We start from the raw sequence: 25,097 nt of genomic DNA on the forward strand, positions 1-25,097 counted from the left end.
CCAAACTGATTTTCCAAATGTACCCACATATTGAAATCTCCCATAACTATTATAACATTGCACTTTTGGAATGTGTTTTCTATCTTACATGGTTATTTGCCTGAAACTTGCCCTCCAGTATTTTACACCACCATTCCCTTCCCCACAGATTGGTCCCAACTGTCTTCCCCTATTTTGAGAATCCAATTGTGATTAAACATTCAATCAACACTCTTAATGGTGTCCTTGCTTAAGCGCCCATTGGTATTTTCTGTGAGACCCTGTAGAAAGTTTGTTCAATGGAAGGATGCTGTGTTGATGTTCCTGACATAAAATGGTTTGTACAGATTTACCAGTCAACCCATTCTTGAGTCAGATTCCCTTCCGCCCCTTTCTGAGGTAGTTAAACATAAATCAAGCTTTGGTTAAATCACCCTCAGCAGCAACAGAAATGTTGTAAGCTGACAGGTGTTGGTGAAGGGCAATGGATATTGTACACATTTAGGAAAGGAATAGAAGGTGCTCGTTACACTGAGTGACCAGGATGACACTGATACAAGGTAACACGGTACGTCTGTGTGAAGTGCAACAAACACTGATTGGCCATGTTCCAGTAACATAATGGGAGCCAAATGTAGCAACTAAATCTCAAGGAAATGAGGAACAACTGTTTCATGCATTTGTACTTAATCCTATTAAATTGCTTTACTTACGTTATATACAGCATCCAGGCAAGCAAAGTGAGCAAGAAGCAGGGACGCTGATTCCATCGCTGATAACAATAAGATGTAAGTTTCTGAAATATTGCAGAATGATGATGTTCTGTTACTAATTCAATCGGTGTTCCCATGACTCTGGCTGGAGTCAATTGTTACTGGGTCTGACCAGCATTTCTGTTTCAGGTTCTGCCCTGTGCCAAAAGCAAACCTGTGGAACTGAACTATTTGATGTTCCTGGCCACGGACATGAACTGTCATCTAAAATATTGATCTTTAATCATTAGGGCTGGTATAATTTTCATATCTTGCACTTTAATGAAGTTGAGGTAATTCAGTGTCTCAGAGACACACTTGAGGCTTGAGTGGAGATTTTGAATGCCTTAGCAGAAATTTCACTTGTTAAAGCATCATCGACAATTCTTTATTGTCAGCACATGTAGATGAAGAGCCAGCAGAGTGGTTCAGAGTTTCCGTATTCGTGAAACAGTCCTTTGCTCCAACTAAACCAGATTGGTCAAACTGCACAGAAGAAATAACTGGTGCGTTCTCCCTCCTGTGGCATTTTTGTTCTGTATTACATCAGGTCAGCATAATGAGTCCCGCAGTCCTGTATTACACCTGATCTATAGAATGAATAGATTAATTAGATACAAAACACCAACAATTATTTTCTTCCCACAGATGCTGCTCTACCCTTGTGGCTTGTTCTTGCTCCATTTTCCAGCATCTGCTATGTCTTGTCACTGCCTAGAATGAATGGCTATGTTGCCTAGATCCAATAGTGATTCATTCCAGGGGCAAATAAAAATATGACAGGGGAAAAAGGGAGCGGCCATTGTTAGAGTGGGGAAGCATTGGCTGTCAGGGTTGAGTGAGAATAGGCTTGGTTAAAGTATGTATCTGATAAGTTTCTTCTTTTCTCTGGTCACTGTTTGTCTGTTAGTTCACAGAGCAATGCGAATGTCTCTGTATTGTGTTCTTTCTGCGAGACGTGGGAATTCTGGGAGACATCCAGCCTCTCAGCTAACCACACCTGCACCATGGGAACTGAGCTACCCATCCTCAGAGAATATGTCAGGGAACTGGAGCTGCTGCTTGATGAACTTTGGCTGAGACAGGAAACTGAGGAGGTGATAGATAGGAGCTACAGGAGGTTGTTGCCCCTAGTCTGCAGGGGGGAGATATCTGGATGACCGTCAGGGGAGGGAAAGGAAATGGAAAACCAGTGCAGGAAGGACAGGCAGACAATGGGGCAAAATTGCACTCAGTGGGAGCAGCGTAACAAGGGGACAAAATAATAAAGTGTGAGGAATACAGGGCTGAAGGTGTTATATTTGAATGTACACAGTATACAGATTAAGATAGAGGATCTTGTAGCACAGTTAGAGATTAGTAGGTATGACATTGTGGGAATCACTGAATTATGGTGAAAGAAGATTATGGCAGGGAGCTTAAAATCCAAGGATAAACATTATTTTGAAAAGACAAACAAGTTGTAAAGAGGGTGGTGTGGCTCCATTAGTAAAAAAAAATGAGATGAGGGTCTTAGAAAGAGGTAACAGGTTCAGAAGATGGAGGATCTTTGTGGGTAGAGTAAAGTAACTGCAATGGTGAAAAGGTAATCTAGCCATCAGCATCAAAGGGGAGAACAGTAAGCTGGACTTCTGAGAATGTGAGGAGACAGAGATGAGTGAAGTTGCCATTACTAAAGAGAAGCTGTTCAGGAAACTGAAAGGTTTGAAGGTAGATAAATCACCTGGATCAGATGGTCTACACCTCAGGGTTTTGAAAGAGGTGTCCTGAAGAAATGGTGGAGACATTGGAGTATTGATCATTCAAGAATCAGTAGATTGTAGCATGGTTCTGGAGGACTAGAATATTACAAATGTCACTCCACTCTTCAAGAAGGGAAAGAGACAGAAGAAAGGAAATTATAGGTCAGTTCGTCTGACCTCAGTAATTAGGAAGATCTTGGAGTCGATTGATAAGGATGTGGTTTTGGAGTATTTGAAGACACATGCCAAAGTCAGCATCATTATCTGAAGAGAAAATCTTGCCTGACAAATCTGTTGGAATTCTTTGAAGAAATAACTAGCAGGATAGTCAAAGGAGAATTGGTGAATTATGTGTATTTGCATATTCAGAATGAGTTTAGCAAAGTGCTACACATGAGGCAGCTTTATAAGTTAACAACCCATCATATTACATGAAAGTTCTTTACATGGATCGAGGATTGGCTGATTGACAGGAGCCAAAGAGTGGGAATAAAGGGAGCCTTGTCTGGTTGGTTGGCTTCAGTGATTAGTGATTCAACAGGGGTCAGTGCAGGGACTGCTTCTTTTTACATTATATGTCATTGATTTGGATGATGGAATTGATGGCTTTGTGGCCAAGTTTGGAGATGATACAAAGATAGGTTGTGTTGAGGAAATCAAGACACTGCAGAATGAGAATGGGCAAAGGAACATCCTCATGGAGGATTCCCAAAAAGTTTATTTGCAGGTTGAGTTGGTGGTGAGGAAGCCAACTGCAAAGTTAGGATGAATTTTGAGAGGATTAGGATATAAAAGCAAGGATGTAATGTTGAGGCTTATATGACACATGGAGAATTATCAGCAACATTGGGCCCCTTATTGTAGAAAGAATGTGCTGACATTGGAGACAGTTAAGAGGACATTGTGAAGAATGATTCTGGGAATGACAGCATTACTAGATGAGGACTGATTGATGGTTCTAAGTCTGTAGTTGCTGGAATACAGAAGAATAAGGAGGATCTCACTGAAACCTATTGAACGTTGAAATACCTTTACAGAGCAGATGTGGAGATGATGCTTCCTATATTGGGGGAGTCTAGGACTAGAGACACAATGTCAGAACAGAGAGAAATACATCTTGAATGGAGAAGATGAGGAATTTCTTTAGCCAGAGGCTGGTGAATTCATCGCCACAGGCAGCTGCGGAGGGCAGGTCTTTGGGCCTATTTAAGACTTCTTGCTAGGTTCAGGTGTAAATGTTTACAGGGAGAAGGCAGGAGAATGGGGTTGAGAAGGAAATGGATCAGCAATGATCAAATGGAGGAGCTGGGCTTAATGGGCTGAAAGGCCTAATTCTGCTCTTCTGTCTTATTGTCTTAATAGGCCCAAGAACACCACAATGTTGCCCTTTTAATACACACTCTCCCCCAGCACAAAGATCATTTTAGGGACAATTGGGGATGACAAGAAATGCTGACATTGCTTGTTATGTCACCACTTGTTGAAAAAATAAAACTGACGCATCTGAAGTTTCCTCACTCAGCATCAAACAAAGATCACAGTTGGGACCAGAGAGAGGGCTCAGACTTTCACCCATTCAGTGCCATCCAGGCAACCCGCTCGACTCAGCTCTTTATTTCCTCACAACCTGACCTAAACTGCAACTGATGTCAGTCTTAGGACAGAACAAATGCACCATCTTTACTTATGACCTTAAACATAGAACAGTACAGGCCCCTCAGCTCACGATGCTGTGGTGACCTTTGAACCTACTCTTAAGATCAATTTAACCTTTCCCTCCCATGTAGTGTTACATTTAATTTTAATCAAAGCCCCTAACTAAGAGTCTCTTAATTGTCCCCAATCTATCTGCCTCGACCATTGCCCCTGGCAGTGTGCTGTGTTAAACCTGACCCCAAGATCTCTCTGTTCTCTACACTTTTAATAATTCTGCAATAAACCACATATTCTGCCTTTGTTTGAACTTCTGAAGAACACCACTTCATACTTGCTTGACTGAACTCCAGTTGCAACTTCTCAGCCCTGCTCTCCATCCCACCAATCCACAACAATCTTCTGTACTATCCACAGCACCCCCAACCTTTACGTCATCTGCAAACTTACTACTCACTCTTCCGCATCCGCATCCAAATCATTTATAAAAATCATAAGGAGCAAGTGTCCCAGAGCAGATCCCTGGAGAGAACACGGGTCACCGGAGTCCAGACAGAATTCACTCCGCATACTGCCACCCTCTGCCTTTGTGGGCAAGCAAATTCCGAATTCACACAGGCAACATTCCTGGATCTCCTGCCTCCTGATTTTCTGAATGACCCACATATGGGAAACCTGGTACAAATGCCTTACTAAAATCCCTATACAACACATCTACTGGTCTGCCTTTGTCAATCTGTTGTGTCACTTTCAAAGAATTCAGTCAAGTCTGTGGGGCATGATGTGTTCTTCATAAAGTCATGTTGACTACCCTTAATCAGACTATCTTTCTCCAAATGCGTGTTAATCCAGTTTCTAAGAATCCTTTCCAATTGTTTGCCCACTGCAGATGCAAGGCTCACTGATTTATAATACCTAGCATTATCCTTATTTCCTTTCTTGAACAAAGGAATAAAATGTGCCACCATCCGATCTTCTGGAACTACTCCTGTGGGCAGTGAGGACACACAGATCATTATCAAAAACCAGAAATTTTTTTCCTCACTTTCCTTTGCAATCTGAGGTGTATTCCAACTGGACCTGGGACTTCTCTATCCTGATGAGTTCTCAATATTTCCAGCACATCGACTTTCTAATCGTTGATATATTCTATTATATCAGCCTGCTTTATACAGTCCTCACACTCATCACAATCTCTCTCACTAGTGAATACTTAAGCAAAATATTTATAAAGGACCGTCCCTTCCACCTTCGGCTCCGGACACATTTTTATCCCTGATCAGCCCTGACCTCAATCAAGACATCCTCCTATACTTCACTGATGTATAGGATGCCATGAGGGCTTCGTCAATCCTACTCCCCTTTTTCATACACCCTTCTAGCTCTCTTATGACCATTCTGAAGCTTTTTCCTGACTACCATTTAACTCGAGTCCTGACTGATACTTGTTTCCTAAGCTTCTTTCTTCCTCTTGACTAGATGTTCCACATCTCTTATCAACTATGCATCCTACCCACTATATTCCACTCCCTGCCTCAATGGGACAAACCTATCTAGAACCTCATCCAAATGCTTGCTAAACAGTGTCCACATTTTCATTGTGCTTTTTTAAGAGTATATCTTTTCTTACTTAATGCTCCCAAGTTCCTGTATAATAGCACCATAATTTGCCTTCCCCTCTTTACTTTCCCATGCCATCTGCTCCATTCTCTGTCGAAAGATATGGTAAAGGTTAGGGGGTTTTGTGACACTTTCTGCTTTCCCACTGAGAAATCTGTCATCTGACCAGGTTCATTACTTACTACCAAACACAATATGGCCTCTTGTCTAGTCAGCCTATCTACCTATTGAGTCAATTAAACTTCTAAACCACATATGCATGAGACATGAGAGGCCATATCCACACCTGGTGAAAGGCCCAGTCATTGGGAATATTTAAGGCAGGGGTTGATGGATTCTTGATTAGTCATGGCATGAAGGGATATGGGGAGATGGCAGGAGATTGGGGCTGAGAGGGAAATGGATCAGCCATGATGAAATGGCAGAGAAGACTCGTGGGGTAAAATGGATGAATTCTGCTCCTATACCTTCTGGTCGTATAGGCCATTAACATTAACTGAACCATTAGCATTCATAAATGGTCCTATAACAACATTCTTTTTCACCCTACAGAAGCACTCAAATCACATGTTATCCATACAGATAAACAATTGTGTTCTCATTGGTCCATTGATGTACAATACCTGATGCACGCAGTAATGAATAAGCTCAATATAGATTGTACATATCACTGCTTTCCTGAGAAGTTTATGCAAAACTAACTTAGTTTTATTTTTTCAGTTCAGATGAAGTGAACACAGAATGAATAACTCATGATAAACGTTAACTGATAAAGTTTGTGGAGACATTTTACTAATGAAATATTTGCATTCTGCTATCATCAAACACACAAACCTCCTGATACAGGATTACAGTGAGTTGAGGCCCCCCACTGCAGTGAAAAATAAAACCATCCCAGGAACATTCATCCTTAGCATCCGTGGAACCAATTATGATGATGTGTCTCCAACATCAAACTTTAACCCACTCTGCTTTTGCTACAGTTGCTGCCTGGCCTGCTTCATCTCCCTGTAAATTTTATAATCAACATTCTAGTTCATTTACAATCAGGACCAAATGTAAAGTACCAGGCAGCAAATAAATGCCCTGCAGAATCTTTTGGAGTCTTTCACTCTGAACTGTCCAGTGGCTCATTGGCCCTCCATGATTTAGGTCACAACCAGAAAATCTGGTCTTCACACAGTGAAACTACTCAGTGAGCACAGGGAGTATGGGAAATATTCACAAATGAGAGGGTATAAAGGTGGAGGGAAATAGAGAAGCAGGGTTGGTGAGACAGGCTCTTCCGGGTCAGCCACCAAAGCCAATGGGGTGGAGGGAGAGGGGTGTGAGAGGATTCATTCTGATCAGAGGTCCAAGTTGCCAGCTGAGGCATGTATTGGAAATTAAATCTGTCTGAGACTGTGGTAGAAGTGTGGATGAAGATGACAGGAAGATGAAGACCAACATAGGGACTAAAATCTCATACAAATGAATGCAACACAACACGAAACAGTGATGGTTTCAGTGAATGACGTTCGTTCTTTAAGAGGGCTTGTTAAGAATGGAACACACTGGTGTTCTTGGGCATATTGTGATGTTTCATTTAAATATTCTGTCAAAGGAAGAATGAAATGTGGGATTATCTATTTTCTGATGTCAGTGAGGCTCTAAATTTGCTTCATTACTGTGCAAACCCAGTGATCAGTGACACATAGTGACCGTGTAGCAAATACAGAACTCTGAACACTAATGTGGGTTGCCTCACATTGTCTCTCATTTCATTGGCCAAAAGATGAAAACCTGCATAGACGTAGATGGCTTGGCAAGGCTTTTAAGATACTTGGAAAACTCGGAAAAGGAGTCGGTAAGTATTTCCTTTGAAATTTGAATGAATGAAAATTGACAGAGATGTGAGGATTAAGGATGGGCATTTGGGGCAGTGAAGATTAGCATCACGACAGGACTGGAGATTTCTGGAATGCACTTGATGCTGGGGAATGGATCCAATCTAATGGATGCTACCTGGAGTTCAGGGGACTGGCGTTCGTTAGCTGCTGTGTGATAGTTTTCTGTGTGCATGTTGTCTGAGCATTGAGCCCAGTGGAAGTTTCACAGAAAGGTGGAGAGGAGATATTTATAGGAACTGGGATATTTTCACTTCTGGAAGTTTGCAGTGCCTTTTCTAAGTTACTGTTAAATGAACTGAAGTCCTGTTCAACACAGTCCTCTTTCTCCATTACACACGGGCATGAAGCTCACAGTCCGTGACTGATGGTAGCAATGTCGGAACCTTGTGATGACTCAGATTATCAACGGGTCATTTTTTGATTTGAGATCACGTGAGGAAGTTATAGTATTTGCTCATGTGCCTCCGCGGTGTATGCAGTAGCCCAGACAAACTGCAGGTATCTCCAGAAATGCAAGTGTCAGGCTCTTCGATTAAAGAAACTGCAACTTCGAAAAAAAATCTAAATTGAATTTGTCAAATAGATAATATTACCTCTTATTTCAGGAAAAGTAATCGGAAGTAAATTAAGCAAACTTGCTGCTCCGGCTGAGTGATCTGCTGTCCTTCTGGTAAGTACTGGACATTCGCAGCTCCCACAACCCAGAGCTGAACATTTCATTTAAATATTTACTGAAAGGTAAATGTGTAGGGAACGCAGCAAGTTATGGGGAAAAGGAAACGGTTATTGGAGGGTGGAATAGCTAGGAACAGAATACTGATAGAGGTCATTCGTGGGCAAAGCTCATTCAGATGGAAGGCAATGTGGCAAAGTCTGAGGTCATCCACCTTGATCAAAGATGAATAACTCCAAGAGCAGCTGTGGGCAATTGACTAGATCGATCACTACAATAGCATTGTTGGTCTGCAGCTTATTATTCTACTGATGGGTCTGTAGCCACATGGCTTACATTTCCCTTCTCATTGCAACTTGCAAACACGTTCCGTTGTGATGTCCATCCAATGTTCCTGTGATGCTCAACTCCAGAGGGCCCCTAGGGCAGATACCAACCCACTGTTTAACATCGGTGGACTTCCTTGTTGTTCTGTGGAGGTCTTCAAATCAATGGCCATGCAGTCAGGAAGCAGCATTTAGAAAGTCTCATTCAGTTTCTGTTCCCTTCTTAGTACACTGATTTTTTTGTTACACAGTCCTGGTGTAAAACAGAACTGTGGGTCTCAGTGCACAGACCTGGTGTAATAGAGGACTGTGAGACTCGTTACACAGCCCTGGTGTAATACAGAACTGTGGGTCTCAGTGCAAAGACCTGGTGTAATAGAGGACTGTGGGACTCATTACACAGACCTGGTGTAATACAGAACTGTGGGTCTCATTACACAGACCTTATGTAATACAGAACAAAAATACAATAGGAGGGTTAACTAGTCAGTTTTGTCTCTGTCACAGTTTAATTGACACCATTCACCTTGAGAGAAGGACATTTTAATGAATGCTGAGTGTCTAAACTACCCAACTCCAGCTGTTCATCTACGTGTGCTGACAATACAGAACCGCAGATGATGCTTTAACAAGTGAAATTTCTGCTGCTCAGTTTGAAATCTCTGCTCATGGCTCAGTGCGAGTCCGAGACTCCTAATCACCTCAGCTTTCTTCTTCACCTGTGTGCTTATATAATCTAAGTAAAGCAAGTTTAAAAATAATAAAAAATAAGTGCATTAAACAATTGTTCCCCATTCTTCCCTGAGAATTTGTTACTACTTTTGGCTCCTGTTATTGATGTTGCCAGCTGCACCGGGGTAACTTGTGTCCGTTCCGCCCTGCTGCAGCTTTGGTCTCTCACTGTAATGAGCACCGTCAAAGTGCTGGAGGAACTCACAGGCCAGGCAGCATCTCTGGAAAAGAGTACTGTTGACATTCGAAGGGCCCTTCCAAATGGTCCCTGCCTGTAACGTCGACACACACACACACACACACACACACACACACACACACATGCTGTTTCCAATGACATGCTCCTCATATCCCCCCCCCCACACACACACACACACACGTGCTGTTTCCAATGACATGCTCCTCATATCCCCCCCCCCACACACACACACGTGCTGTTTCCAATGACATCCTCCTCATATCCCCCCCCCCCAACACACACACTCACACAAGTGCTGTTTACGTGCCTGGTCAGTGAGTTCCTACAACAGCTTGTGTGAGTTGCGTGGATTTCAGAGTCATGTGTTGTGGAATTTGTTAACTTAGTAGCAGCAGTTGAATGCAATACATACTGTAGAAGAAGAAATTAATCAATCAATTACAGTATGCATATATTAAATAGATTAAACATCATACAAACATAGAAATAATATTCATTTTAAAAGTCAGCTGGTGTTCACAGGTTCAATCTACAGTTAGGAATTGGATGAAAGAGGGGAAGAAGCTGTTCCAGAATCGCTGAGTGTGTGCCTTCAGGCTTCTGTATCTTCTACCTGATGGTAACAGTGAGGAAAGGGCACGCACTGGGTGCTGGAGGTCATTAATAATGGACGCTGCCTTTCTGAGACACTTCTCCCTGATGATGTCCTGGGTACTTTGTAGGCTAGTGCCCAAGATGGAACTGTCTAGGTTTATGACACTCTGCAGCCTCTTTCAGTCCTGTGCAGTAGACACCCACCACATACCCCCCATACCGGACAGTGATGCAGCCTGTAAGGATGCTCTCTACGGTACATCTATAGAAGTTTTTGTTTACATATGAAATCTCTGCAAACTTCTAATGATGTATAGTTGATATCTTGCCTTCTTTATAGCTGCATCAATATGTTGGAACCAGATTAGGTTCTCCGAGATCTGATACCCAGGAATTTGAAACTGCCCTCTCTCTCCACTTCTGATCCCTCTTTATGGATTGGTATCTGTTCCTTCATTTTTCCCTTCCTGAAGTCTACAATCAACTCTTTTGTCTTACTGATGTTGAGTGCGACACCACTCCACTCATAGAAACATAGAAAACCTACAGCACAATATAGGCCCTTCAGCCCACAAAGCTGTGCTGAACATGTCCCTAACTTAGAAATTATTAGGGTTACTCTTGGCAATCTATTTTTCTAAACTCCACGTACCTATCCAAAAGTCTCTTAAAAGACCGTATCATATCCGCCTCTACCACCATTGCTGGCAGCCCATTCCACACATTCTCCCTTCTCAGCGTAAAAAACTTACCCCTAACGTTTCCTCTGTACCTACACCCCAGCAACTTAAACCTATACCTTTTTGTGGCAGCCATTTCAGTCCTGGGAAAAAGCCTCTGACTATCCAGATGATCAATGCCTCTCATCATCTTATACACTTCTATCAGGTCACCTCCCATCCTCCGTCCCTCCAAGGAGAAAAGGCTGAGTTCACTCAACCTATTCTCATAAGGCGTGCTCCCCAATCCAGGCAACATCCTTGTGAATCTCCTCTGTACCCTCTCTATGGTTTCCACATCCTTCCTGTAGTGAGGCGACCAGAACTGAGCACAGCACTCCAAGTGGGGTCTGACCAGGGTCCTATATAGTTGCAACATTTCCTCTCGGCTGCTAAATTCAAATCCACAATTGATAAAGGTCAATACACCATATGCCTTCTTAACCAAACAATCAACTGCGCAGCTGCTTTGAGCGTTCTATTCACTCCGACAGTGCGGAGATCCCTCTGATCCTCCGTAGTGCCAAGAGTCTTACCGTTCTGTGGTTCTATCAGATCTGCAATCCTGTCTGCCCACTACCCTGGACCCCATCAATTTGCCTATCGCACCAACAGGTCAACAGAGGATGCCATCTCCACACCACTTCACTCTGCCCTGACCCACCTGAACAGCCCCAACTCTTACGTCAGAATGCTGTACATTGACCTTAGTTCAGATTTCAATACCGTGACCCCCTCCAAGATAATCGCCAAACTTCACCAGCTTGGTATCAGCTCAACCCCCTATAATTAGACCTTGGATTTTCTGACTAACAGACCCCAATTGGTTAAGTTAGACAACCTCTCCTCCGCCACTCTCATCCTGAACACTGGTGTGCCTCAAGGCTGTGTGCTGAACCCTCTTCTGTACTCCATTTTCACCTATGATTGCATTCCGGTACATGGTTCTAACTCAATAATCAAGTTTGCAGAAAACACCACAGAGATTGGCCTGATCAGGGGGGATGATGAGACGGACTACAGGGATGATGACCAGCACCTGGCCGTGTGGTGTGCTGACAACAACCTGGCCTTCAACACCCAGAGGACCAAAGAGATCACTGTGGACTTCAAGCATGTCCCCATCACTTCCCCATCTACATCAACTGAGCTGTAGTGGAGCGTGTATAAAGCTTCAAATTCTTTGATGTGCACATTTTCGAGGATCTCAATGTTCCCAAAGGAGCGGAGAGCTCACCTATGACAGAGTTTGTCGGAAAGTTACTGCGGGACATGCTGGATTTTCACCCCGCTATGGAGCTGGAGGTCGAGAGAACCCACCGCGCGTTAGTTCCGAAACCTACCCAGGACAGTGTTACGAATGTGCCACAACTCTGAGGGGCTGAAGGGTACAAAGTCGCCCCTCCTTTTTGAGAATCGCAAGATCGCTATTAATTCGGGTCTGAGACCCAGGAAATGAGAGACAATCCACAAGGTTTGGAATGTGTCCTGGCCTCAGCAGAACAAAACAATTGATAATGGCTATTGTCTCTTGGAGAATAAATCGTGCATTGAGTCCTGTACTATTCATTGAAGCCCCTCAGGGGATGACCAGAGTGGGCTGGTTGAGGGATTGCATCATCCCAACCTGATTGACATCTGAGACCCCGTGAGTAAGGATAAAAGAGGGTCTGGGGAACAATCGCTTTAGATGCACCAGGAGAAACGCTGGAAATCCAGTGACAGCATTTAATAGCGACAGCCGGTGGGGCTCGTGTGGGTCCTTCCCTTGCCTGCGATTGCCGGGCTCACCACGGAAGAACGGCTTAGCTAAAGGAGAGGCCACAAGTGAGCGGCCACACCAACAGGACTCCTGACGGATCAAAATTATAAAAGTAAAGCCGGCAAGTTCCTCAAAATCTCTCTCTCTCTCTCCAACCATTGTCACACAGCGGTCCCCAAAGGCTGCAGCCTGCATGAACTGAGTGAACTTTATATTTCCATTGTACAATACATTATCCCCTAGACACTGATAGAGCTTATTTCTTATTGATTATTGTTATACCCGCACTTTTAGATTTAGTATTGACAACGTATACTATCTGTATATTTGCATTGATATTATTTTGTGTATGTTTACTAATAAATACTGTTAAAAATAGTAACATCAGACTTCAACGGACCTCTCTGTCTTTGCTGGTAAGTGACCCAGTTACAGGGTTCATAACAACAGAAAGTCATGCTCAATAATAATTAAATTCCTTCCATACAGCACCAAGGCAGAGGTTCTATGAAGGGTCTGGGGTAAGAAGAGAGTGTTTTTTGATGATAAATTAATATATTTCAACAAAGATTACCCCCCCCCCCATGGTCCTCCAGAAGCACAAAGAATACTCTGAAGTAAAGCGAGTACTGAAGCAAAATAAGATTAGATTCCAAACTCCGTACCCTGCTAAACGTTGAGTGTTTTATGACAATGGGACATGGTTGTACGAGACAGTAGAAGAGGCAACTACAGACATGAAGGCCAGAGGGTTGCCCGTCAGCATGACCAAAATGAGAGAAAGCCTGGCTGAAGAATTATCCCGCTCCGCTTGGGAGATAGTGCGAGATTCAAGAAGGCTGGAGACTGGAGGAGGCCAAGAGAAATGAGGAAGAGACTGGGAGTTTCCCAAAGACAGTCCTCACCCCCTTCAGAAGAACCATAAGGTTTGGCTAACTTTAAAACTGTTGAGAAGCTAAACAGAAGCAAAAGTAGATGGTGATATACCTATCTCAAGAAATACTTAGTGTAATGTGGAATTTATATTACTTGGTTGTTATTCTTTATTTGCTCACTTACTCCTTTTCCCCACCACAATGAGAATATATATATATATATATATATATATATATATATATGTGTGTGTGTGTGTTCATATATGAGTATGTACGTAATGTGTGTGTGTATATATGTGTGTGTATGTATATATGTATATGTGTGTATATATGTGTGTGTGTGTGTGTGGATATATATATATGTATGTATATATAGGAGGAGAACACGGAAAACTTTTCTGTGTAATGGATTTGTTCACTGACATTTATGAATACTGCAATGGGGGCCCTCAACTCACAAGTAGGAGGGGTTAACCTCCACTGCTAGACATTTCCTCTAGCTGAACGCAGGGTCATCTACTAGAGACCTCAGCCTTGGAATCACATGTTCGTAGCCATTTTTGTTATTATTTAAGTTTCTTGGTTCTTATTTGTTCAGGGAGTTGATTGAGTAAGTTTTATTCTAATTTCGATGATACATTGACAGATAAATACAGATTGTTAAGGACAAGGTAAAATACATTTCTTTAAATGTCAATGTGCTATTAAATCCAATAAAATGTAAGATAATTTTATCCAAAATGAAAAAAAAGAACAAGCCCATCTAGTGTATTTACAGGAAACTCATTTAAGTAATAATGAGCATAAAAAAAAACTAAAGAGAATGGGCTTCACTAATCTGTTTTTCTCCTCATATAAATCAGGACATAGGAAAGGAGTTGTTATTTTTATCTAAAGTAAGGTAAATTTTGAAAAAGTTTTCAAAATGGGAGATAAAGAGGGAAGATGTATTCTGGTAAGGGGGAATATAGATGGCAATTCAGTTACTCTATTGAATATATATGCAACCCCAGAAAGTGATATTGGTTTCTTTCAGAAAATTACTGATATTATGATAACGGAAACAGAAGGTCTCCTGATATGTGGGGGAGACTGAAATTTACAATTACAACCAGAATTAGACTCTTCCAATAGAAAAACTTATGAAACAAAATCTTTATACAAGAATGTTAATACACTTTTTGAGGATGTTGGTTTAATTGATATATGGAGGGACCTTTTTCCTGACAGAAGGGATTACATTCATTATTCTGCTCCCCAATCGGTATATACAAGAACAGACAATTTCATTACATTTGGAAAAGACAAAGACAAAATAAACACCTGTGGAATTGGGAGAATAGATGGAAGTGACCATGCACCTATATATTTACCTGTTGATTTTGACCTACAACCAAAGAATACTATTTGGAAACTAAATTCAAGTCTACTCAATGATCCGTACTTTAAGGAACAAGTTAAAAAAGAAATTGGTCACTACTTAGAATTTAATGATAATGGAGAGGTTTCTCCTCCCATTCTATGGGATACTCTGAAGGCGGTCTTAAGAGGGAAAATTGTAGCAATATCTTCATATAAGAAAAAAATAAGGAATAAAACATTAGAGGAATTACAAAGTAATCTGAAGGAACTAGAGAAAAAACACAAATTGAATTTGGCACAGGATACATTAGGGGAAATTAAAAGAATTAGGAATTAAATAAATAATTTGGCTATGCAAGAAATCCGGAAAACCTTTATGTTTCTGTAACAGAGACATTATGAAAGTGGATCGAAATCTATGAAAACACTGGCGTGGAAAATAAAAAAAAAAGATAGCAGAAAATACAATTCATAGAATTAGGGACCCAAGAATGAAAATGATAAAAATAAGCTAAGTGAAATTCAATAAGTTTTTGAAGTGTTTTACAAAACTCTATATTCCAAAGTTCCAGGGGAAAGCATAACCCAAATTGACACCTTCTTTAATTCTCTAGAGTTACCCACTTTAAGCAAAGAGTAAAATAGAATGATGACTGCTGATATAACTGAAGTTGAATTCAAAGCTGCAATTAGTAGGCTTAAATTAAACAAGTCACCAGGATCAGATGGGTATACAGCAGAGTGGTATAAAGAATTTAAAAATGAGTTAATTCTTGTTTTACTCTCCACACTGAACTGGGCTCTAAAAAAGGCACAAATGCCATCCAGTTGAAAGGATGTGATAATGTCAGCTATACCGAAAGAAGGCAAGGATAAAATGGAATGCGGGTCATTTAGACCAATATCTATTCTTAATGTAGATTATAGATTATTTACCTTCATCATGGCCAAATGATTAGAGGAGTTTCTACCCATACTGATATGTAACGATCAGACAGGTTTTATACAACAATGCCAGACACAAGACAATATACGAAGGACACTTCACATTATGGATCATCAAAAAAATAAAATTGAAGCAAATTGACAAGCTTCAATGCTAAAAAAGCATTTGATTCAGTTAATTGGAATTTTCTTTACAGAGTTTTATATAGATTTGGTTTCCAAGACACAATTATTAAAACTATACAGACAAAATATGACAATCTTACTGCTAGGATTAAAATCAATGGATATTTATCAAATAGTCTTATCCTAGAAAGGAGCATGAGATCAAGTTGTGCATGGTCACCACTACTCTTCGTGTTATATCTGGAACCATTAGCTCAATACATCAGACAAAATGAAGATATCAGGGGAATTACTATTAAAGGGACAGAGCATGAATTGGCTTGTTATGCGGATGACATTTTTATCCATCCAGGGCAACCAACATACTCTTTACCTAAATCAATGCAATCCTTTGAACAATATGGTCAATTATCAGGATACAAGATCAACATAGGTACTTTCATATTACTATAGCCCAACAAGAGAAATTGAAAGCCGATACCCCTGGGCACGGCACACAGAGTCTTTCATATATTTGGGTATCATTATGCCAAAAGATTTGGCAAAATTATCAGAATGTAATTATCAGCCTTTATATAAAAATATTAAGGAAGATGTAGCAAGATGGAGCCTTATTCCTTTTTTCAGTCTCAGTTCAAGGATTGAGTCTATTAAAATGAATATACTGCCCCGACTGTTTTATCTCTTTCAGGCCCTACCAATAGGGATTAATCAAAATCATTTCAATGAAAGGAACAATATGTTATCAAGGTATATTTGGCAGGGTAAAAGGCCCAGAGTTCATCTCAAAACTTTGCTATTAGCAAAGGAAAAGAGGGGGATGGGGCATACCTTCTCTTAGAGATTATTATTTTGCAGCACAGTTGAGAGCTGTGATATGTTGGTGTAACCCATCATATGATGCTCGATGGAAAAACATTGAGGAGCGGGTACTTCCCATCCCCATACAAGCAATTTTGTCTGATAACAACTTGCAAAGGTACATAAATACTATTGATAACCCATGGGTGAAATTGGCTCTTAAAATATGGAAAACTACTAAAAAAGAATATAATCTAGAGGGAGATATTGCAATTCTTAGATGGTGTGCAAATGACTTGGATTTTACACCAAATAAATTGGATGCTAGATTTAAGGACTGGAGAGCTAAAGGAATAACAGTTCTTTGCAACATCATGAAAGAAGGAACACTGTTCAGTTTTGAAATGCTGAAAGAGAAACACTTATTAGAAAAACAAGATTTTTATCGGTATTTACAGATGCGACAATATGTTAATAAGACTCTTAAAAATGTAACCGAGGTAAATACGTGTTTGACAGAGCTCTTTCAAAAAGCATATAATTCAGATAATGGTAGTAGAATTATTTCAAGCATGTATAAGGGGTTGTCAAATTTTAAAACACATTGGACTTCATACATTAAAACAAAATGGGAGTAGGAAGAAGGGATAATTATATCAGAGGGAGAATGGATGACAATATGGAGATGTTAATGGAAGTGTACCAGTTCACAGAAATGGAGGCAGTTTGGATGGAAAAACTTGATAAGATATTTTATTACACTCTCTCAGAAATCCCATCATGTTGGCAACCTCCCAGTTTGCTGGAGAAATTGTGGAAATCAAAATGCAAATCATTATCATGATCTTTGGGACTGCTCTGCTATCAAACACTATTGGAGGGGGATACACAATGCCATACAAGACATCTTTAAATGTGAAATACCCTAAGAGAGTAACACCATATATTTTGGATATATACCTCAAGAATGTTTGAAAAGAGATAAATATTTAATGAATATACTGTTGGTGGCTGGTAAAAAGACTCTTACTAGGAAATAGTTATCACAGGAGAGCCCAACTTTAAATATATGGATGAAAATTACAATGGACATTTACAAAATGGAGAAGGTAACAGCATAAGTTAAACATAAGCTGGTAAAATTTGATTCATATTAGGAAAATTGGTTGAACTACATAATGCCTCATAGGCCTGATTTTATTCTCACAAATCAATGAATCTGTTGTATAAGAAAAGATCACTCCCTACTTGTACAAAGTTCTTGCCTTTTGTTTGTTTTTTTTCTTTCCACCCTTTTCTATAAGTGTATACCTCAGATAAAAACTTTGTGGAGATTTGTGATATATATGATTACATGGTATATATGTACAATGTCTGAAATAAATCTTATGAAAATATTTGTTTGATGATGAACTTCAATACAAAAATAAATTACAAAAAAAAACTAAGCTAAGTGAAATTGAAGAAGCTTTTGAAGTGTTCTACAAACTCTATATTCCAAAGTTCCAGGGGAAGCATAATCCAAATTGACACCTTCTTGAATTCTCTAGAGTTACCCACTTTATGCGAAGGACAATATGGAACGATGACTCCAGACATAACTGATATTGAACTAAAAGCTGCAATGAGTAGGCTTAAATTAAGCAAGTCACCAGGTTCAGATAAGTATATGGCAGAATGGTACAAAGAATTTAAATGTGAGTTAATTCCTGTCTTACTCCCAACACAGAACTGGGCTCTAAAAAAGGCACAAATGCCACCCAGCTGGAAGGAAACTATAATCTCGGCTATACTGAAAGAAGGCAAGGATCAAATGGAATGTGGGTCATTTAGACCAATATCCGCTTTTAATGTAGATTATAGATAATTTATCTCCTTGATGGCCAAACGATTAGAAGAGTTTCTACCCATACTGATACATAATGATCAGACAGGTGTTATTGAACAATGCCAAACACAAGAAAATATACAAATGACATTTCACATTATGGATCATATACAAAACAATAAAATCCAAGCAATAGTGATAAGCGTGGACATTGAAAAGACATTTGATTCGGTTAATTGGAATTCTCTTTAGAGTTTTACATAGATTTGTTTTCCATGACACAATTATTAAAACAATACAGGCATTACATGTCAACCCTGTGGCTAGGATTAAAATCAATGTATATTTATCAAATAGTCTTACCCTAGAAAGAGGCACGAGACAGGGTTGTGCATTATCACCACTACCCTTCGCATTATATCTGGAACTACTAGCTCAATACATCAGCCAAGATGAAGATATTGGGGAAATTACTATTAAAGGGACAGAGCAAAAATTGACGATACGCGGATGACATTTTGATCTATCTAGGGCAACCAACATGCTCTTTACTTAAATTGATGCAATACTTTGAACAATATGGTCAATTATCGGGATGCCAGATCAACACATGTAAAACCCAATTACTTTCACATAGCTGTAGACCACCAAGCGAAATTGAGTCTTTCAAATATTTGGGCATCATTAAGCCAAAAGTTTGGCAAAATTATCAGAATGCAATTATCAGCCTATATATAAAAAAAATTAAGGAAGATATAACACACTGGAACTTAATTTCTTTTTTCAGTCTTAGTTCAAGTACTGAATCTATTACACTGAATATACTGCCCAGACTATCATATCTCCTTCAAACCCTACCAATAGAGACTAATCAAAGTCCATTCAATGAATGAAACAAAATGGTATCAAGATATATTTCCAGGGTAAAAGGCCTAATTTTCATCTCAAAACTTGGCAACTATCCAAGGAAAAGTGGGGTTGGGGCCGACCTTCCTTGGAGATTATTATTGTCCAGCACAGTTGAGAGCTGTGATATGTTGGTGCAACCCATCATATGATGCTCAATGGAAAAACATTGAGGAGGGGATACTTCCCATCAATTTTGGCTGATGACAACCTACAAAGGTATATAAATACTACTGACAACCCATGGGTGAAATGCACTCTTAAAATATGGAAAACTATTATAAAAGAATATAAACTAAAGGGAGATATTGCAATTCTTAAATGGTGTGCATATGACTCGGATTTTATGCCAAATAAACTGGATGCTAGATTTAAGGATTGGGCAGCTAAAGCAAAAACAGTTCTTTGCAATATAATGAGAAAAGGAACACTGTTCAGTTTTGAAATGCTTAAAGAGGAACACTAATTAGAAAAACAAGACTTTTATCAGTATTTACAAATGCAACAATATGTTAATAGGATGGTTAAAAATGTAACCAAGGCAAGAATAAGATTGATAGAGCTAGTTAGAAAAGTATATAGTTCAGATAACAGTAGTAGAATATTTTCAAGTGTGTATAAGGGTTTGTCAAATCTTAAAACACATTTGACTTCATACATTAAAACAAAATGGGAGAAGGAAGGAGAGATAATTATATCAGAAGGATGGACAATAAAATGGAGGTATCAATGGAAGTGTATGAGTTCACAGAAATGTAGGGAGTTTACATGGAAAATTTAATAAGATATTTGATTACACCCTCACAGGAATCCCTTTATGACAGTAAACTTCCTGTTTGCTGGAGAAATTGCGGAAATCAAATTGCAAACCATTATCATATTTTCTAGGAAGGCCCTGTTATCAAAGACTATTGGAGTGGGATACACAATGCCCTACAAGACATCTTTAAATGTGAAACACTCTTAGAAAGTAAGACCATATCTCTTGGGTATATACCTCAAGAATGGTTGAAAAGAGTTAAACAATGCTCAACACACAAGCACTGGGAGTAGATCATCTCTTTTTCTTATACCAAAACTTAATCTCTGCAGCATCTGTATCACAGTATCTCAATTAGGAAAAGTACTTTAAATTTTACTAAAATGACACCAGTGTAACACTGGCTTCAATCCAAATAACCAAGCTATCCAATCATTAGACAACATTAGATCATTGAAGCATCTTATCCAGGATGAACCCCCAAAAGTATAAAACCATAGGCTCATAATCAGTTAACTGTTAATGTCAATACCAAGTGACAGCAACATAACTCCACAATGCAAGCAATTAATGATGAAAATGCCATTACCAGTAAATAAATGGGTCTAGGATGGATATGCTATGAGTAACCACAAAAGAAAAAAGTTTGAATGTTTCTCTGAAGGGAACCAAGACAATTACTTTTACAAATACTGAACAACACCTAGGCAAATTTACTGATCCACAGAAGCAATAACTTATCTCACACCAGTATAAATTTAGATTGAAATTGCATTGACAAAATATATTAAGTGTTAACAAAGAAAATGAAGAAAAGGACACATCCTTTTATCTATCTATATATTTATATATACATTTGAAAATATTAGTGCATGAAATTATTGGAATTCATTCTTTTGTAATCAATCTTGTTTGCTTCATTTTGTTTACTCACGGTAGCAAAGAAACAGTCGAAGCAAAAAGAAAGTTAATAAATTTCCCCACAACATTCAAGGAAGAGGGTCAATCTGTCTCTTCCTGCCCTTTCTCCAATTGGTGTGTGCTGGATGGCAAACTGAAAGTTATTCTCCATGAGACCATAGCTTGCTGAGGATTTTCAGACATCTGTATCAGTCCTACCAAATCAGGTTCTCTGAGTGTTCCACTATGTTCTTCTGCCAAGTTTCCTGTCTGTTTCATCTCTCTCCATTTTTCTCAAGACACCATTAATCTCGCACTCTCTGTTCATAATGGTCTTATTCTGGGCATCTTATTGGCTAAGATGTTGACAATTCAAATCCTACTGATTGGTTCAACATGTTTAATTTGTTAGTCAACAGAATTCTTATGTCAAACAGAGAACTGAAATAACTGATTGAAACTGTAGATTACCAAATGCATAATTTAATTAAAGCAACATTTTTTATATAGAAATTTTGAGATTTTGGGGGCATTTTGAGATCAAAAAATCAGATGCCCAACAGCACAACTGTATTAATAAAAGAAATCATTGTTTTAAAACATTGTATTAAAAAGGATTTTATGATTCATTCCTAAATTATACTTTATGAACTGCAGTGGTGAACAGACGACAGACCAGCAGTTTGGAGAAAAGATACTTAGAATGCCACTCTGCTGTCTCTTCCATTTGCAATTCTGTTTTGCATCTGACATTCATCCTTTCAGCCACAGTAAAAATTTGGTAGAGTACTTTTAAAAGATGAACAAGGTAATGATCACGTTATGTCAGCAAATGGTATCAGCCAGGGGCTCATGTAGAGAGACATGTTATAGCAATAATTTATTTCAATGGTGCAGAGTGTTGGGTACAACTTCAATAACACACTCAAATTTAGGGCTAGCAACTGTGGAGATGAATATTAGAAAGACAGGGGTACAAATGGCATAAATCTATTAACCACTCTATGTTTTCACAGTAATTCAATTACTGTGACATAAGAGACAAACATCCAAGGAAAGAAACAACAGAAGGATGTTGAAACAGTATTTTTTAAACATAAAATCTTCAACTGTTGGCTTCCAGTCAAGAGTTAATGCAACAGTTTTTCCCCAGTTACAATCCATTACCAGCTGCTCTAAGCAGTAAATGCTCGGGTCAATTATTGTCACTCTCTTGCCTTGAAGCTTGCAGGGACCATGGACTGCGGCAAAGAGATGTTAAAGATTCCACTGAGACCTCTTGTAGTTGGGCCGCACAATACCTCAACTCCTGACCAGGTAAGTTATTTGGCACCACAGCTTTGTGTGTGTTTATCCTGACTAGGGTCCTCCTCAACTCAGCTGTGGCCTGGTAAGGTGCCTGCTCCTCGGGGGGAGGGGACTTCCCTTGATGTCACATCATTCACTCCATCAAAATGTGTACAGAAGGCATTCAGTCTATCAGGACAGGAGGCACCACTGTTGCTGTCACAAGGAGTGAACTTGGGATCTGTTATGGTTTCCCTACCTCACCACGTGTGCCACGTGTCCCTGGTGTGTGTGACTACTCTCACATTGCCCTCCCAATGAAATGGAAGAGCACCTTGGAGTCGTCTTATACCCCTGATCTGAAGGGAGTGTCTGGATCCCTAAGCAGTGCACATATTTCTGCAGTGAGCCGTGGTTCCGGGTTTGCCCAGGCAGTGTAGTGTTTAATCATCATTACGACCGGATGCGTTTTCCTATGTACCCATCTTATATATTTATCAATGTTGACGCGGTGATTGTATGTGTCTGAGTATGCTCTAGTCTGAGCTTCCAAAACAGTCCTACTGCCCTGAGGTGGCATCTTCTCACAAGGCCCTGGTCTAAACGGGCTTGATGGGTTTAACCAGTGATCTGTATGGTGGGGTTAGCAAAGTGGAGATGTGGTCTGACTATCTGAGGTGGGGGTTGGGTCAGCCATTTACACTGGCATCGATGAGGTCTAGAATATTCTGCTCCAGTGTGCTTGGGTTTCCTCCATGGTCAGGGGATGTACTGGTAGATGCACTCATTGGTGACTGTAATCTCCCCTGGGTCTGAGAGGTTAGGTTGTGGAGAGCTGCTGGGAAGAGATGGAGAATAAACAAAAGGGTTGAGTGTAATTGAGTGCTTGATGGACGGCACAAACAGGGTGGGCTGAAGGGTCTGGTTCTTTGCTGATCCATGACTCTCCAAGGTGCACATTATCCAATGAGCACCCATTAAGTACTCGTTATCTGAAAACTGCAACATTGGAAATGAAGCTGGTGAACTAGACACAGAATCACATTTAGTATCAGCATCACTGGCATATGTCAAGTAATTTGTTGTAAACTGTCGACATTTCAGGCTGACCCTTCCGCAGGACCTGATGATGGGTCTCAGGCTGAAACATTGACTGTATTCATCTCCACAGATGATGCCTGGCCCGCTGAGTTCCTCCAGCATTTTGTGTGTGTTACAATAGGAATAATTGAGTTTGATTTAAAGGGCACTGCAGAGAGAAGGTTAGAAAGTGACCAAGGCTGGAGACTGAACGTTAAGAGGAGATGAGCAAAATGGACCAGGTGTTGGGGCAGCGCTGTTATCAAAGGTCAAGGTAAAGACAGTGGGGAGGAGGATTTGGAGCTCAGAGAGGAGTTGAGAAAGGGCAGGGTAGACAGAACATTGCTGGGGATTGTTTATGCACCACAGACTGACAGGGTAATGGAGGGAGAAGTATAAATCAGGGAATTCCAGCTGAAAGTAACAAAGATGATACAATGATCGTGAGAGTCTGAAAGGTTTTGGTGAATCAAACGAGTGATGATGTGGAGAGTGAATGAGTTCCTCCCCACTCGGTGTGTAGAGCTCTCACCATTGTGCATCAAATGGCTGGGTGTTCATCTCACTGCAGAGACCCGGTGAACAACGTCAGTGGGTGCTACTCTGTTATAAATTCCATTCTTCAGGTGTGATGTTAATATATGTCCTGTGAGCTCTGTCTGGGACTGGAAGGGAACCACTGGGAGATGTAAGAGGTCTTTACTCTGCATCAGCAAGCTTTCTGCACACCTTAGCCTTGTGGAGAAACTCAGGAGGTTTTGTTTTAACATTTGTTTGGGCTTTCTTATGGCACTCATCTCTCAATGTTTTGGCTAGATGGTGGTATTTTGCATTTTTTCTTTAATTTTGGAGATTGCCTTCAAGAGAAATGGGGGTAGGGCAATATTTAGATAGTTTTATGGCTGTCTATTTGCCAGTTTTCAAGCTTTTGTAGGAAGGGGTGGGGCTATTTTAGTTTAGTATTTCCCATCTGGGCTGATCTGAAACTACAAATATGTCTGAATTGTCATAACTTCCAGTTCCTCTTTAAACATTTTTCCCTCTTCCTGATTCATAAGTTTCCTATGCAGCGAGGTTCACCCTTCACATACAATGTGGTTTATTCAAGTAAAATAGATAATATTATTAACTTTGTTTCATGAAATACGAATGGTCTCAATATCTGATTAAATGGAATTAAGGTTTATCACAGATTGAATGTTCAGATTATCTTTGCTCAGGAGACTCATGTGAGGAAGGAGGATTATCAGCATTTTTTTAGGTTTTTGAAAGAGCAACAGTTTTACTCCAACAAACAGGTGAAGATGAAAGGTGTTTCCATCTTTATAGACTCTTCTATTTCATTTGTTGACTATGAAACAATCTCATATCTGGATGATAGATTTCTGTTAAATACTGGTTTACTTTATAATCAAAAAGTTTTTATGGTTAATATCTATGCACCCAATACTGACTACCCTCAATTGTTTAAGCATTTATTTTCATCTCTTCCTAATTTAAATGTATATATGTTGATAATGGGCAGAGATTTTAATTGTTGCCTGAATCCCTCAATGGACAGATCTCTGTTCAATCTGCAATTTTTAT

General features: G+C 39.9%; 1 long non-coding RNA gene across 1 annotated transcript in view; it reads left to right on the top strand.

Annotated features, from left to right (window-relative positions):
• LOC132377525 (uncharacterized) overlaps positions 1-12,890 on the top strand; it is a 51,546-nt gene extending 38,656 nt beyond the window's left edge. The window contains exons 3-4 of the long non-coding RNA XR_009506674.1: positions 704-767; positions 11,843-12,890. This is a non-coding gene — a long non-coding RNA (uncharacterized LOC132377525). The remainder of the gene's footprint in view (positions 1-703; positions 768-11,842) is intronic.
• Positions 12,891-25,097: the final 12,207 nt, after the last annotated feature.

Source organism: Hypanus sabinus, chromosome 18 (genome assembly GCF_030144855.1).
Source record: "Hypanus sabinus isolate sHypSab1 chromosome 18, sHypSab1.hap1, whole genome shotgun sequence".
NCBI lineage: Eukaryota > Metazoa > Chordata > Chondrichthyes > Myliobatiformes > Dasyatidae > Hypanus > Hypanus sabinus.